This window comes from Lissotriton helveticus, chromosome 12, assembly GCF_964261635.1.
Source record: "Lissotriton helveticus chromosome 12, aLisHel1.1, whole genome shotgun sequence".
Lineage (NCBI taxonomy): Eukaryota > Metazoa > Chordata > Amphibia > Caudata > Salamandridae > Lissotriton > Lissotriton helveticus.
The window spans coordinates 852287600-852302371 of NC_136073.1; the positions used below are offsets into that span (position 1 = coordinate 852287600).

General features: G+C 43.8%; 2 protein-coding genes across 6 annotated transcripts in view; one reads left to right on the forward strand and one right to left on the reverse strand.

The window, feature by feature from the left end:
* Positions 1 to 14772, forward strand: part of CREB3L3 (cAMP responsive element binding protein 3 like 3) — a 448824-nt gene that overhangs the window by 129904 nt on the left and 304148 nt on the right. The window lies entirely within an intron of this gene.
* Positions 1 to 14772, reverse strand: part of ZBTB7A (zinc finger and BTB domain containing 7A) — a 139816-nt gene that overhangs the window by 104687 nt on the left and 20357 nt on the right. The window contains exon 2 of one of the 2 annotated variants that reach the window (XM_078669262.1): positions 11233 to 11316. The exons of the other annotated variant lie outside the window; for it this stretch is intronic. The gene's annotated coding sequence lies outside the window, so the exon portion shown is untranslated. The remainder of the gene's footprint in view (positions 1 to 11232; positions 11317 to 14772) is intronic. 2 annotated transcript variants of the gene reach the window in all.

Genomic DNA, 14772 nt, shown 5'->3' on the forward strand with positions numbered 1-14772 from the left:
TACTCACCTTGGGGGTTCACCATTCCCTATACAGCCGGGACGGAAGTACAACCGGCGAAGAGATCGATCAACTTTCTGTTATATCGCCTAATAGCCCTGAAGAAGTCGTGGGTTTGTGCCCTGACGAAACACGTGTTGGCTGGGCAATCGATCTTCATTAAATACAGAGAACACAAGACACTTGGAGTGTTCTTCTTATGTATTACTTGTTTGACAGTTTTTTATGGCCATTTGCCTAATATTTCATAAATTTAGAGATGCAGAAATTGCTCTGCAGTTCACAACAACGTGTGTGCAGGCATCTTGTATAGCAAAACAGAGGAGGCGGCAATGGTGGAACGGGAAGCAACAAGGAGGGGTGGGATGAGATGGGGAGAAGCAAGTGGCAAGAGTTTAGGGCGCAGAAGGGGTAAGAAATACGAAGGGTAGGGTGGGGTGGGGGGACGCAGCGGGCAAGAGGAGGGTGCTGAGGGGAATTAACATGGAGAGCAAGGTGGAGGAGAGCAATGTGGAGTGGGTGGGGGAGAAGCACGCTGGCAAGAAAGCCACAGGGCGTACATGAAGGTAAGCGCATCATGGAAGAGAGGTGGGGAGAAGCATTAGAGCAACGTATACAGCATGGGGGCAGAAGTACAAAAGGGAGACAGCTAGAAAACACATGCACACTCATGGAGCACTCATCCAAAAGTAGTGCGTTAAAAACACAAAACAGTGGAAGCATAGAAGCCGGCCAATCAAAAGAGATGGTAAAGAAGCTATGCTACGCAGGAGGGACAAACAACAAGATTGGCATGCTGGAACACAAATAAGAAGCAGGTAAATGAGTACCAGGAAAGCCACCCAATGGTAAGCACAGAGAGCGCATGTGCTGTCTAGTAGGGCCGGCCTAAATGGGGTGCCCCAGTGACATGGAGTTACTCAGTACATTTATCTAGTTTGCAACCCCTGTTGCAGCAGGTGTGGACCTAAGGTATTACATTCTTCACTGTTTCATTGCAGACAAGGTCTGTTATCAAAACTAATTATTATTATTATTATTGGATCAAAAGGGCAATGAGGGATAACCTAGATTTGTGTTATATTCTTGCAGTTTGAAAACATCATTTCTATGGAAATCGAGGTAGAAAATACCTTAGAGACATCCACACAAATAGTATTTCTGATATTCACTGTTTAGTTTGGGTCAGCTGGCATGATATTTACTATCTTTTCACACAGGAAAGTGTTTAAGCCAAAAACACTGCTACACAAGATATGAATTTTAACTAAAATGTTTGTTGCAGATCCAAGTAGTACATTTTCCTGCAGAAGTGAGGGGGTTTGTAGCCAGATTTTGCATTGTTTGGTGACAATGAGCCACTGTTTTTTATGGCATTTCCCTGAATTATGAAAAATAAGTATTGCGGAGCCCCCGTCGACCCTAGCCTGGCTGGGAGATTGCCAGGGCTCCACCATCTGTATTGTATCAAAACAGGTCAAAAGGAAGAGGATGGCCTTTAAACAACGTAGTTTAGGCCCAAGTTGTGAGAAATTCTATCTGGTGCTGATGCGTTTTGTCCATGCTGCAGGAAGACCAGGCCTACACGATGGACTGCCAGATGCACGACACATGTAGTGATGCCCATGTATGTGAATGCAAACTCCCATGCATGTCTTGTGTGAGTGAAGCGATGAATGAGAGACAGAAGTGCGCCGCTTGCAGACCCAGACACGAATGTGGGAATATTGGCTTTGTCACAAGTAAGTCCAGGGCATAGCTCCTACATCTGACCCAATAACTTTGTTCTTTGTTTACCTCTCTTGCTTCACATGGACCACCCTTGATAAGAACGTGCACAATTTTGGTCTGGTGTACGTCCGCGAATTATCCACATTGAAACACAAATACGAACATAAAGCATATACGATCAGGGAACTTAATAAAGTAGGAATTGCAGCCTGTTACTGTACTCATTACTTTACAGGAGTTGTTACAGGCAAACCTTATATCAAAGCCTTACTGTTGCTCATTACACTATGCCTCTATTAGCAGTGGTTCTTAAATGAGGAAAACATGATTATCATGGGACACAGAATTCCTGGAAATAAAGACACTGATTTTCTGCTGTCCTGATGCTGTTTTTCCCCACAGCCAATTCAGCTTAACTGTTTCTTATGCATCAGTGTGGCAATCCTAAATGGCTACGTTACTATTCCTGTGAAGCAAAATTGATCTGATGAATATCGACGTCAGCCACCCCAGCCCAAAATAATTAAGCACGATCAAGGGGCTCGTGGAAAGTAGACTGGCTTTCTCTAATAGGAGATAATTTGGGAATTTCATTACTCAAGTCGAAGTGGCCCAATGCTGCATGCGTGCCTTGGTTCACAGTGATAGAAAGGTGCTTGACAAAGTGGAACAGCATGGTCTTTCCTAGAATCTATTTCTTATGGTTTAAGCATTGTACGCGTCTCCCAAAGCATGTGTCCACTCGTGACAGATTCAGTTTTAAGCTCTACAGACTGACTAGCCATGGCTGATTCCGACTGCCTTCATTTTATTTCAGATCTAAAAATCTTTCCTGAAAGAGTTAGGAGCTCTTCTCATTCAAGGCATAAAAGGTCAGAATTTACACTTCTGGCACATGTCAATGACATCCTCGAAGTTCTTTAAGACCTTTCCACTTCTGTACCAGAGATACCCTTTGTGGTCTACAGTTATGCACTAAATGAAGGCTCAAAAAATTATGAAAACAGAATTCTCCCCTTCTTCTTGTCAGCCTTCCAAAGAATGCAAACCCAACTTATACCTGTCGAAGCAACCTACATTCTTAAAATGCTGTGCGACCAGAGTCGCAAACCACCATTTACAGGCTTCTATTTTGTTAAATTCAACAAATATACTTTACTCCATGACAAATAATACAATTTATTTATTTAGGAGTTTTATATAGCGCTGGCAAGACCCGAGGGTATCAGAGTGCTTTACATCTGTGCAGGTCCATTACCAATAGTGAGTAGAATTACATCTCAATGATAAGATCACGTTGAGCCCAGGTGTGCACACAAGGGAGGTAAAATAAAAGAGGAGGGATGTAGGGAGAACTGAAGGTTGATTTCATGTCTTGACGGCCAATTGATCTTCTGTTAGTTGAGATGTTGATGAGGAGATCTTTCAGCGGTCTCTTTAAACTCAAGATAGACGCGTTTCTCCTGATATGGACTCAGATGGATTTCCAGATTTTAGGGGCATTGCTCCAGAGGGAGCATGCCAGGTTTTTTTGTTTGTGGGCTTTGGGCGGAATGAGGCGTAAGGTGTTTGAGCTTTTTAGGTTTCTGAACTGGCCTGCCTTTTTGAGATTTGAGGCAGTGTACGCTGGTTTCCCAGTGTGAAGGGCTTTGTGAGCGAAACAAGCAGTTCTGCAGCCACAGCGAGCTTCAATTGCGAGCCATTTCAGTTCTTTCAGGGTAGGGGAGGTGTGGTCATATTTTCTTTATTCCAGTGACTTAATACTGGCTGTTGCGTTGAGAGAGGTTCTAAGTCTAAGTAGCGCAAGGTGGGATTTCGTTGTGCTCGAGAGGATGGCGTTCTCATAGTCTAATCTAGACAATACCACCGCTTGAGGGGCAGATTTGAGGCAGTAGGTAGCGTTTGATTTTGTTAAGAAGTTTCAGGTTGTAGAAGGCACTCTTCGCATTGTTTTTTATATGATCTTTCATGCTCAGTTTGGGGTCCAGTGTGATCCCTAGAGGTTTAGATGAGTTGGCTAGCGTGAGATTGCAGTTAGGAGCATCAATGGAGTTTAGCCATTCTTTAATCTGGGGTGGATTGCTCGGTCTTTGATATGAGCAGAATTTCTGTCTTGTCTTGGTTGAGGTTTAGATGGTTGCAAGTTTAACTTTGAGGGTAGCATTTAGTCGGTGGATGTCTTCCAGTGAGGAGATTTCCAAGTAGGGCTGGTTGTCATCTGCATATAGATGGAAGGGGATGTTTGCTTGGTTGAGAATGACGGTGAGGGGCTCCATGTAGATATGGAATATTGAGGCAAGAGTACAGAGCCTTGGGGGACACCCCGAATAATTGACATTATATCAGAAGTCAGATTGCTTATTTTTATTTGCTGAGAGAAGTTTTGTAGGAAAGATGTGAACCAGCGTAGGAACACCCCTTCTGCGCCAATCCTCTTTTGTAGGGGATCCAAGAGAAGATTGTGGTCGACTGTGTCAAAGGTCGCCGATAGGTCTACGAGTATGAGCAGGCAGCATCTGTCTGTATCCAGGGATTTGCGTAAGTCATCTACTATGTTCAGGATAGCGGTTTCCTTGCTGCAACCCTTTTTGAGGTGGTACAAAAGGGGGTGGTGATGGACGGAGCATCTGAATCAATCAAACACTCACACCCAGTCAAAAGATCTGGGTTTAATCCATCACCGTTCTTTAGCCCACTCTGCCACCCCAGTTCAGACATGGCTATATGCAAATCAGTCTGACCCTGTGCCTCATGGGAACAGTCCAGCCCGAACTGCCAAGCCATGTCTTCCCGGGACCGGAAACAAGCTTCCGGGGACCGGTTTCTGGCATGAACTGGGGTGGCAGAGTGGGCTAAAGAACGGTGATGGATTAAACACAGATCTTTCGACTGGGTGTGAGTGTTTGATTGATTCAGATGCTCCGTCCATCACCACCCCCTTTTGCACCGCTTTTGGCCGCCATAAGTGTGGCAGGGTATGCTCAGATGTGAGTCCCTTGCTCACTTTGCCACTGGATTCAAGCAAGTCGGGCTGAAGATGGCTGGAATGCCAGAAACCGGTCCTCGGAAGCTTGTTTCCGGTCCAGGGAAGACATGGCTTGGCAGTTCGGGCTGGACTGTTCCCATGAGGCACAGGGTCAGACTGATTTGCATATAGCCATGTCTGAACTGGGTGGCAGAGTGGGCTAGAGAACGGTGATGGATTAAACCCAGATCTTTCGACTGGGTGTGAGTGTTTAATTGATTCAGATGCGCCGTCCATCACCACCCCCTTTTGTACCGCAACCCGTTTTGAAGCCCGATTGATGAGGGCCTATTAGCTTGTACTGGTTTATGTGCTGGTTTAGTTGTGAGAGAACACATCTTTCTGGGGTTTTGGCTTGGAAGTGGGGATTGGAGACAGGTCTGAAATTGAGGTTGTTCGGGTCTGCACCCTGTTTTTTTTAGCAGTGGCGTGACTTGACAGAGATTGAGGCAGTCTGGCATCACTCTAGTCATCAGAGAGCGGTTTATAATCTTAGTCCAGAGGGGGGTTTTGGTGTGATTAAGTTGTGAGTGGGTTTGACTCAAGGCAGTCATCCTGTTTCCCAGGAATATATTCTATGCCGTTCTGCATTTTACAATGACCCAAACAGAACCCTTTTGCAACTACTGTGGCAGGCAAATAGTCACTTATCTCAGCAATTAAAACCCCGGAGCTCAAAGTGTTATGGAAGAGTTCATTTCATGCACAAAAACGTTTTAATTCAGGGTAGTATACCTGCATCAGACTCAGATACCCAGAACGCACCTTAATTGACAAAGTAACCCAGACCAATAGCACAGACAATGAAGAAAGACAAGAATTAGAATATTAAACCAATAAGAGAATTTGCAAGAGGGTCTTGAATACGCACTACTGTGAAATTGAATTTAAATGGTGCAGAATACATTTTGTGTTCAAGACCACCTTGAACAAAAAATACGGACTCCGTGTGCAGACTTAACCGTTGTTGTTTTTTAAAAATGTTAATTGTTCCGTTAGCTAAAGGTCTTTGAAAGTTCTATTTTACTGCTCTGAAAGTTATTTTTTGAGAATTAAGGTAAGTAGAATATCGATTCTCTTCCCCCCCCCCTTTCCATTAGCTGTTACAGATAGATTTCTGCTTTCGATGTGGTATTATCAACCCATTTGAGTTCTGCAGTTCAGAATGGAGGCAAGCAGTAACACTGCATGTCATTTTCCTTTGAAAGGGGCAAAATTCAAAATCTCGTGAACTCCCCCTGCGTAAATTTGTTGAAGAAAGAAACTTCTGGGTCAATGTCTACATCCTGCTTTGGGAATACACTCCTGTCCATGTCATAGTAATGATGGCCAGAGTAGGGACTCTTAGTGCTATAATGGAGTAAAACAAAAGTACACAACTGATGGGGATAGATAGATAGATAGATAGATAGACAGACAGACAGACAGACAGACAGACAGACAGACAGATCCAGGTCTTCTGGCTGGAGCCAGACAGGTACCCCTTTCCCCATCAAAATAAAGAGATTCCCTTTCTTTTCATGGACCATGACTGCAGCTCTTGCTCGCGTAACGGGAGCCTCCAATGTGATGTCATCCTTTTCTTGTTGGATTCCACTAAAGGGGATGTAGCCAACTTCTTTCTGCCTTGGCTATGGCCTTCATAATAACCTCTAGAGAGGATCAGATCTCTTGCTTGCCTTCTCTTCAGTGCTTTTGGGGAGAGCACCTTCTATCACTGCGGTCCCATTTTGTCCCTTGTAGAGTATGCATGTAGAGGTGCCAGCTCTATTCTGGAAAACTTGGTTGCCTTCTTGGAACGGTGCTCATTAGGTTTGTGCGATTTAATTGGATTTTACTTTCTCACTATTATTTTACATTTCTATTTTTATTTCCAGTATTTCCATCTGAAAGAGGAGCCTTCCAGTCAAGGGTGGAGCAGCTGGGCTCCTAGTACGCCTTTTATTCCCCCTCCCATATCTTTAATGACAAAATCACGCAATACTGAAGCCACACCCCTAGACATGGCGGAGTTTATCTCTTTATCCTCACAGCGGATGCACGCAGCAAGTGCACCACTGCTGGCAAGCCTATCTGTGTCCGGCTCATGCTCAGCACCAAGAACGCTGGTCCATTCACCATCATGAATAGAAGACTGCTAACCCACTCTGCGGAACAACTAGGGATGCTCCAATTTAAAGGCAATTTTTGCCACCATATGAATTTAAGTTGCAACTCTCTTATTAAATGTAATGTTTGTGGCTTTATTGCTTCCATCAGTAGTCACGCTACAGGACTGTCCGCCCACGTCCATGCAAGTAAAACAGTTTCTCGGCCTACTGAACTGGCGCCCTATCTTATCAATTAGATCTATGGTTAACTTAGCGGGTCACATATTCCGGATATGCTTTTTCTGACAGATACTTGGCTACTGGACTCCTTCAGGGGTCTCCAACCATTTCTGCAATAGGAGCTACTTCTGTTCAATGAAAATTATCCAGCGCAACTAATATTAAGCACTGTAGTCAGACAGCATTACATTTGTGACCACCATATGCAAGGTTACCAGCAGTGACCACCTTAGTGCATTAGGAACGGGTGCCATCAGTTTATTATTTCTGAAAATGCACACATTTTTAATCTTAAATACCAACATTTCAATGTTTGTAGACATATATTAGTTAAATGGATGAAAAGCTTCTGATGTAGTAGGCTGCCCTGCACACAGGAGAGCTACTTGCAGATAACTGGATAGCTCATAAGCTACTGGTTGGAAAAGCCTCAGGTTCAGATCTGCTGTAGCCATTCCACACAAATATAGAACAGAGAGAATGGACCGTCTAAATAATATGGGCTGTGGCCCTACAACAGTATATAAAGACATCTACAAATGCCAGCCCCTCCTGGAGAAGAACTTCCCTGCTTCAGAGGGTTTTTTCAATAGAAACTGATGAACCATATGTTTTTTTGGAGCTCCGATCTATCACCCCCCCTCGATCTGCCCTTGTTTAGTATCTTCCACCATACCATATGCAAACTTCATCATCTTAGCAGAAATTAATATTCATTTAGAAAATAAACGAACACGCTGAAGCTGGGAAATTACTAGGGTCTATGGAAGCCTTAAACTGCAACCAATTTGTTAAACAAGCTAAGGCGGAACATATCCTTGACCCTATTTTTACCAATCGTAGCGGAGTAAAGATAGGTAAAGCCTTTCCTCGCAACCAGTGAGGCTATTCAGCAGAGCCTATTTTACTACCATAGTAGCTATCTGCAGAGACAACAGAAAGTGCTCTTATTGTTACACAAGGTCGTGGGCCAGGAGCAATCCTGTTAATTTTCAGCAATCGCTATATAAACATTCGTCTCCCTGTGAAACTGAGATTAACAAGGTGGCTATTGAATTTTAGAAATGGAATACTCCTGCTCTATATACATTTGCGCCCTTTGACATGGAAAGAATGCTCCATTTCTCCGTCCCGGTTCATCTTAGAGAAGCAGGGAAACACTAAATTACTAGAGCAGATATTGAGATATGCATACCAGCCACATGACAGGGCCCTGTAAGGTGAAGTCATTTGCTCATACAATCTTCTGGTCTTTGAAATTCAATGTGTATGTTACCACCTTATCTAATTCCAAAACCCCACTCATGAGTTTTCGCTACTGTTAAAAAATTGACACAACCCATGGCAGAAAGTCGTGTTTTTTTAGACCATTTTTCAAGAACTTTCTGGCAACCTGACTGTCTATTTAAAAGACAAAAAAAATCAATTTAAACTCAACAACACTTGAGGCACAGGATTTCCTGAATCTCTCTCAGAGGGAACATAGGTCCATAAAAGGTAGCTGCATGCGCAAATTTAAGCAGTTATCTGTCACGGTCATCTCAGATTAGATCTATACTCTTAAATCTTGGGCTCTGCTATACCCTTGCCTCCTTCTTATTTTACAGCTCACCGTGATCAAGATAAGTACCATACTTACTGATCTTTGTAATATACCTCTAAGCATAGCCCAAGTTCCTAGAAGAGTGAACAAAGCCCTGATTAAACCCTTTTCCGAAAAAACCTAATATGGATCTCACTATTCTAGCAAATTATTGATTTATTGCTCTCTCGCCTCTCCCTGCTAAGGTCACTGAAAAAGCCATCATCCCTCAAGTGTCAGAATATTTTTTTCCCAGTCGGGACTTAGACCGAACATAATACTGAATTGGCTCTTTTAACGGTTGTGGGTGATCTTAATTTGACTTTGGATGAGGGAGTCTCAGCTTCTCTGGTGCTCCTTGAACTCTCTGCAGACTTTTGCACCATCTTGCGTTCCATTCTCATCTTTGAAAAGGCCTTAGGATGGCTCTTTTCTTTTTTACAAACAAATCTTAAACTCTAACTTGCCCTCCATTTCAATAAGCACTTTTTACAATTATCTGTAATGTAATTTAAAGATCATCACGTAGTGCCACCATGTTTGATGTATACATTTCTCCTTTAGCCCCTATTGGCATGTCTTTTGGATTCAATCCTGTGTCATAAGCGGATGACATAAATCATTATCTCTTTTTCTGACTCCCATCAGATTGACAGGGAAGAGTATCTAAACTGTACGTCATCAGTCGCCCAATGAATTAAATCTAAACTGTCAGAAGTCGAATCGCACAAAACACAGATTTCATTTCATGGCAGATCTTCATGCCAATGGTCGCCTTCCTGGAGGCCAGATGAACTGGGATGGTCAAAATGCCAGTAACTTCCACCAGGGACTTGGGAGTCGTTTTTGATAATAAGTGTTCTGTCACCGCACAGGTATGCAAGGTAACTGCCATCTGTTTTTAGGTCGAGCAGACCTAAAAAGCATGCGAAGCAGGCTTTGTCTGCGAAGACAACTTTTGCTGTCTGGGGGAATGTGAGACAGCGATCGGCCACGCGCCTCGCTGTCTCAGATTCCTCCTCGAGGGCGCGCACGTCGCCGTGCACATCCCCTGCCTGGCATTCACTCTCAATCACACACAGCCATACACACGCATGCGCGCACACACACATACACCCACGCAGGCACAATGCATACACACATGCACGAGCGCCCATGCACGCACGCACATACATACATACATGCAGAGACACCCCCCGCACACATACACACACGAGAGCACTGAGGCCCCCCCAGCCCTTTGGAACTTACCGGGCCAATCTCGGGGGACTCCACTCGCAGCACGCTCCTTTCCCGGGGCTCCCACTTGGTCAAGGGAGCCCCGCAACACTTCCGCAACCTCCTGCTGGCGGCCCCGGGGCTCTCCACCGCTCACAGGAGCCCCGGGCCGCAAGACGGATTTACGCCTCCTTTTCCGGTCCGAACGCGGCCACGCCCCCGTCACAAGGCGACCTTGCCTGACTTCCGGTGCGGCCGCGGCGGGATTGCAACGCTGAACTGCTTTTTAAACAGAATAGCACATCCATTCTTTGTAATACGGTGAATGAAGGCAAGTTCGAAAGGTGGGAATTTACACATGTTGGCAGGTAATCAAATAAAGTTTGACCATGTACAATGCTTTTTATTAATGTGTTGGCTTTTTAAACAAATAAAAGGCATTGTGATTTACAATGCTAATAGCATAAACTCTCGCAAACGCGAGACCTATTGCATTGTAAATGCTGGTTTCTTTTGCCGCATGCTCTTTACAAGGCTTTCAGAAAAGTGGACTAAAGGGCAGCACACCTTTAAGCACAATCATTAAGGAGTAGCCTACAGGGAACAACTCGTGTCTTCCTCCTAAATTGTTGGTATCTCAGGGTGCAATCATGATCAGTCAGGAAGAAGTCAAAGGTTCTCAAGCCATGGCAGGAAGTGCTGGGTGGCGGCAGATGGCAAAACACACAAGGTGATGGACGGAATGTTGCACATTGGCAAAACATTCACCCCCAGTCACAGATCTGTGTTTAATCCATTGTTATTTTGCTCACCACGCCACCCCAGTTCAGACATGGCCATATGCAAATCAGTCTTAGACTCCAGTGGCGGCAGATGAGCATGCTCAGGGAGGCCCAAGCTTCCAGCATCAAAGGATATGTGCGTGGAGGAACCCATAGCAACAACCCTGACTAGTTCGGATAGGGCATCTCCCAAGAACAATCAAACAGATAACTGTAAGCCAAAGTGGCCAAATGAATACACAACCTCAATAGCGGGGGGATGCAAGCAAAATGCCTCTTCTACATTATACATAGCTTTTGCAACCGGCTAGAAGTAAACTTCCCATATAGGACATCTCATGAACCCAAATCTATCAACAGAAAAGCACAGAACAAGGATTACATACTATGAGCCGGCAAAAGTTGTGGCTGCTGTCAGGCGGACATTGCAGTAAACAACTACAGCAACTATTTGACACCAGACAAATAAAGTTGCAGCACAATGACACACCAAGACTGAGATCCTTCTGTACACGGATTAGAAGGACCATGGTATATCATGAGGAGCTTAACAAGACATATACTACCTTCACTAGCTCCTTGGGAGGGAATCAGTGTCTTGCCATGTTCCAACTTCAGCCAGGTCTGCTTTGCTTTACTTACAGTGCCAACTAGAACAAATACAATAAAACAACTGTTAAGCACAGTCAACTAAACCATTCACCAAATATGCCTGAACTGTGCATACAAATCCAAATCCCAATTTTCAGCAACAGATGAACCCATCTTCCCTAATCAATAGAATAAGCAAAAGTTGAGGACATGTACTGAGCCAAAAAAACACAACCACATCTACATCTTGGACCTATCCGTACACATTCAAAACACCAACATTTGATTGAATCTCAATCAGCAACAGATTTTGTTTAGCAACTCTTTTGAAACCTCCGAGACAGTATTAGACTCAATATCACCATTCCTATCAAACTCTGGAAGACATGCTGCAACTTCATTAAGCCCCTCTTTATCCAGTCCTTTGTCGAACCACCTTAGATCTTCTAAAATTGACTGTTCCTCCACAGCTAAAAAGCTTCACTCAACCCTGCGGTCATAAACAACTACTGATATTTAGCAAACCTCCACAATGTTAAAAAATCTTGGTGGAAAAAAGACCATATCAGGTCAACACTAAAAATCAGACTCATTACATCACCTTTATCCACTCAAATAGAGAAAAGAGGAGGTGGGAGGGCGCTGGTCATGGGGACGTTGGCTTTGGCACCCTAGTGCGAATATATAATGCAAATAACCTGCATGGTTTACACTGCCGTCCTCTGGCCCTCTGCTCCATCCTTTATGATGCATGCAAAAAGTCCCAGGAGAACCTCCAGGCCAGTGTGACCGGTGAGAGAATCAGTAGTCTGTGCCTGGATACTAATGCTAGGCAGAGGAGCGGTCAGTGATGGTTTACAAATTGGCAGACTGTTCACAGCTTGCCCCGCGACATCTTCAAAATCTCCCCCTATATAAACATCTCACTACAAAACTTTTGACCAGCAGCTAATTCTACTGTCAAGCACCAGCCCCCAAATTTGGTATAAAAAAAAGGTCAAATAGTCAACTAAAAGGGCTCTTATTCATGTGAGAAGCGATTCTGGCTAAATACATTTTGGAATTTAGCACAGGTCGAATTTCTTGTACAGAGAGGTTTATATAAGACAGACATTTTGAAAACCTATCATTGGAGCCTATTTTTACAATTGCTGTTCTTACAGTCCTTTTCTCACTTTGAACCCTTGTTTGGGCCATGACCGCGAGTTCCTCAAAAAATTTCCTAAGTGACAAATACTCAATCAAACAAACGTCAACTCATATGTAAGAATGAATGCCACATAATCGGCCTGATGGAAATGTATTTGGAGACAAGACCAAGCACTGTGTTCATTGAGATGATCCTTTCAGTTGTGGGAATTATACACAAAAAAGAGACCATGCAAAGGATTGGGGTGAGTGAAATATTGCACAAGTCTGACGGAAAATGGCATCCAGGAAGTTTATTTCTCGGAGTGAGCGGTTGCATAATTAATTTTGTTACCTCCTGAGTCACAACAGGTGTGTAAGGAGCACCTGGGTGGATTGCCCAAACTAGCAACTCTTCTACAAATCAATTCCCAGAAAAACTAAGAAGAGTACACTTCAATACATCAGTGAACAAATATGACAGATATCCAGATTCGGAGCAGTCAGATAACAGGAACACTCTGGTCTAATCAAGCTGCTAGTGGCACCAACACACAAATACAGCACTGGTCATACCTCTAACTAGGGACAAAACACTTGACTGTCTTCACTGCAAGTTTATGAACATTGGTCTGTGCCATCGGAGTATACCAAAACTAAGGACAAATGGGGCTACATGCGAAAAAAATGGACCGCTTCCTGAGACTGAAAGAAGCTCTAACTGAACATTGTGCAAACCATGGTCTGAAGCAGAAAAAGAGTCATCTCAAAATCAATTGAAGAAAAACCCAAAGCTGGTAAACAAACAAGAAAGGCCTAGAGTGACAAGCGCAGTAAAGAAGCAACGAACCACCAAACAAGCTAAGGAGATTGTTAGCATTTTCTGAGAAACAACCAAAACAGAGGCAGCCCCTTAAAAAAATTCTCCTGCATATGTTAGAAGCACTCCATTGCAAACTAAATTGAATCTTCTCGAAGATCACCAATGAACAATTCCACCTCTCAAAGCATCCTTCTCTAGGAAACCAGTGTCGCCGATCTGCCTGGAAGCAAGCCAAAGAGCATGTAAGAAGCAGTTGTTACCAGTATAATTATCAACTAAAACAACGATTACTGGATCCCTCTTAAGCAGATCTCTTGCTGTTCCCTTGAAACAAAACATTATCATTTGCTTCTGGAAGCAACCCATGGGGTACTTTCAAATCTCATTGAATTGTCATCTCCCAACTCCAGCAGAATCCTGGAAAAGAGGTTACCAGAAACTAAAAGAGGGTGCTAAAAAACAACCACATCCTGCCCGATCTTCAGGCCTACGAACATCAGAGAGAAACTACAAATCAAATTAATGAAGGGCAAAAACTTTCCTTGAGACTGTTCAACCTCTCAACAACATATGGTATTGTATAGCCTTCCAAAAGTGGGGAAGACTTGAACAATGAGTGGGGTATCAAGGCTGCCCCTTGGAGGAAGTCTTGTCAATTGCACTCAGCCAGTTTACATTCCACTACAGTCAAATCTTAGGCCGCTGAAAACAAGTCTTGCTATAGGTTTTTCAGTTACCCCAATTACAACATTGTACACTTTGTGGACCTTTAGAGGGTGGTGGAAAAGTTTAGAGTGGAAGTAGCAAAGAGGATGGCTGCATGGTCTGAGTAATCCAGACTATTCAGCGTTAGTATTTTAAGCAAGATGATTGCTTTTCAAAGCTCTGTACATCAGCGATAAGACCATCTAAGGCAAGTACCCATCCCTCATCCAAGTAAACCTACTAACATAGTCGCAAATGATAACCCTCCTCTTCTCTGCAGTGGTGCCCTGGATACTCGCATTTCCAGACATTGCATTGGTGGAACCTCCTTCTTCACACAAACATAAAAACCATGGACCTCTCACCTGACAATGTCCAGAAACATCTACAACCACTTAGAATTCATGAAAGTAATGCAGATTCAGCGTTCCCACAGTGATGATAAAGGGCCACACGCCCAGCAAACAGAACCACTTACCACTATTAGGAGGGCGGGGACAACTCCGACCAGAGAATCATACCCTCTCGTGCAACTGGAATTGCACCCAAGGATCGTTGGCACTTCCAAGTGAGCAGCCAGCTCCCACTCTCCTCTACTCCGTTCAACAAGTATGTGCATCTACGTAGTCGCAGCAACACAACATAAGCAGCGTTTATAACATGCAGAACACTCAAACAAACCTCACATACGAAACATTGAACTTACATACCGTCTTCCATCCATAAACGTTAGTCTTCAAGCTGAAGTATCCTATATGTCACTTCACAACAAGATGCAACAACAACAACAACCACCTCTCATGTACAAAATCGAAACACTTGCCACACCGGCCACAACAGAAGCCCAGACTCTTGCAGC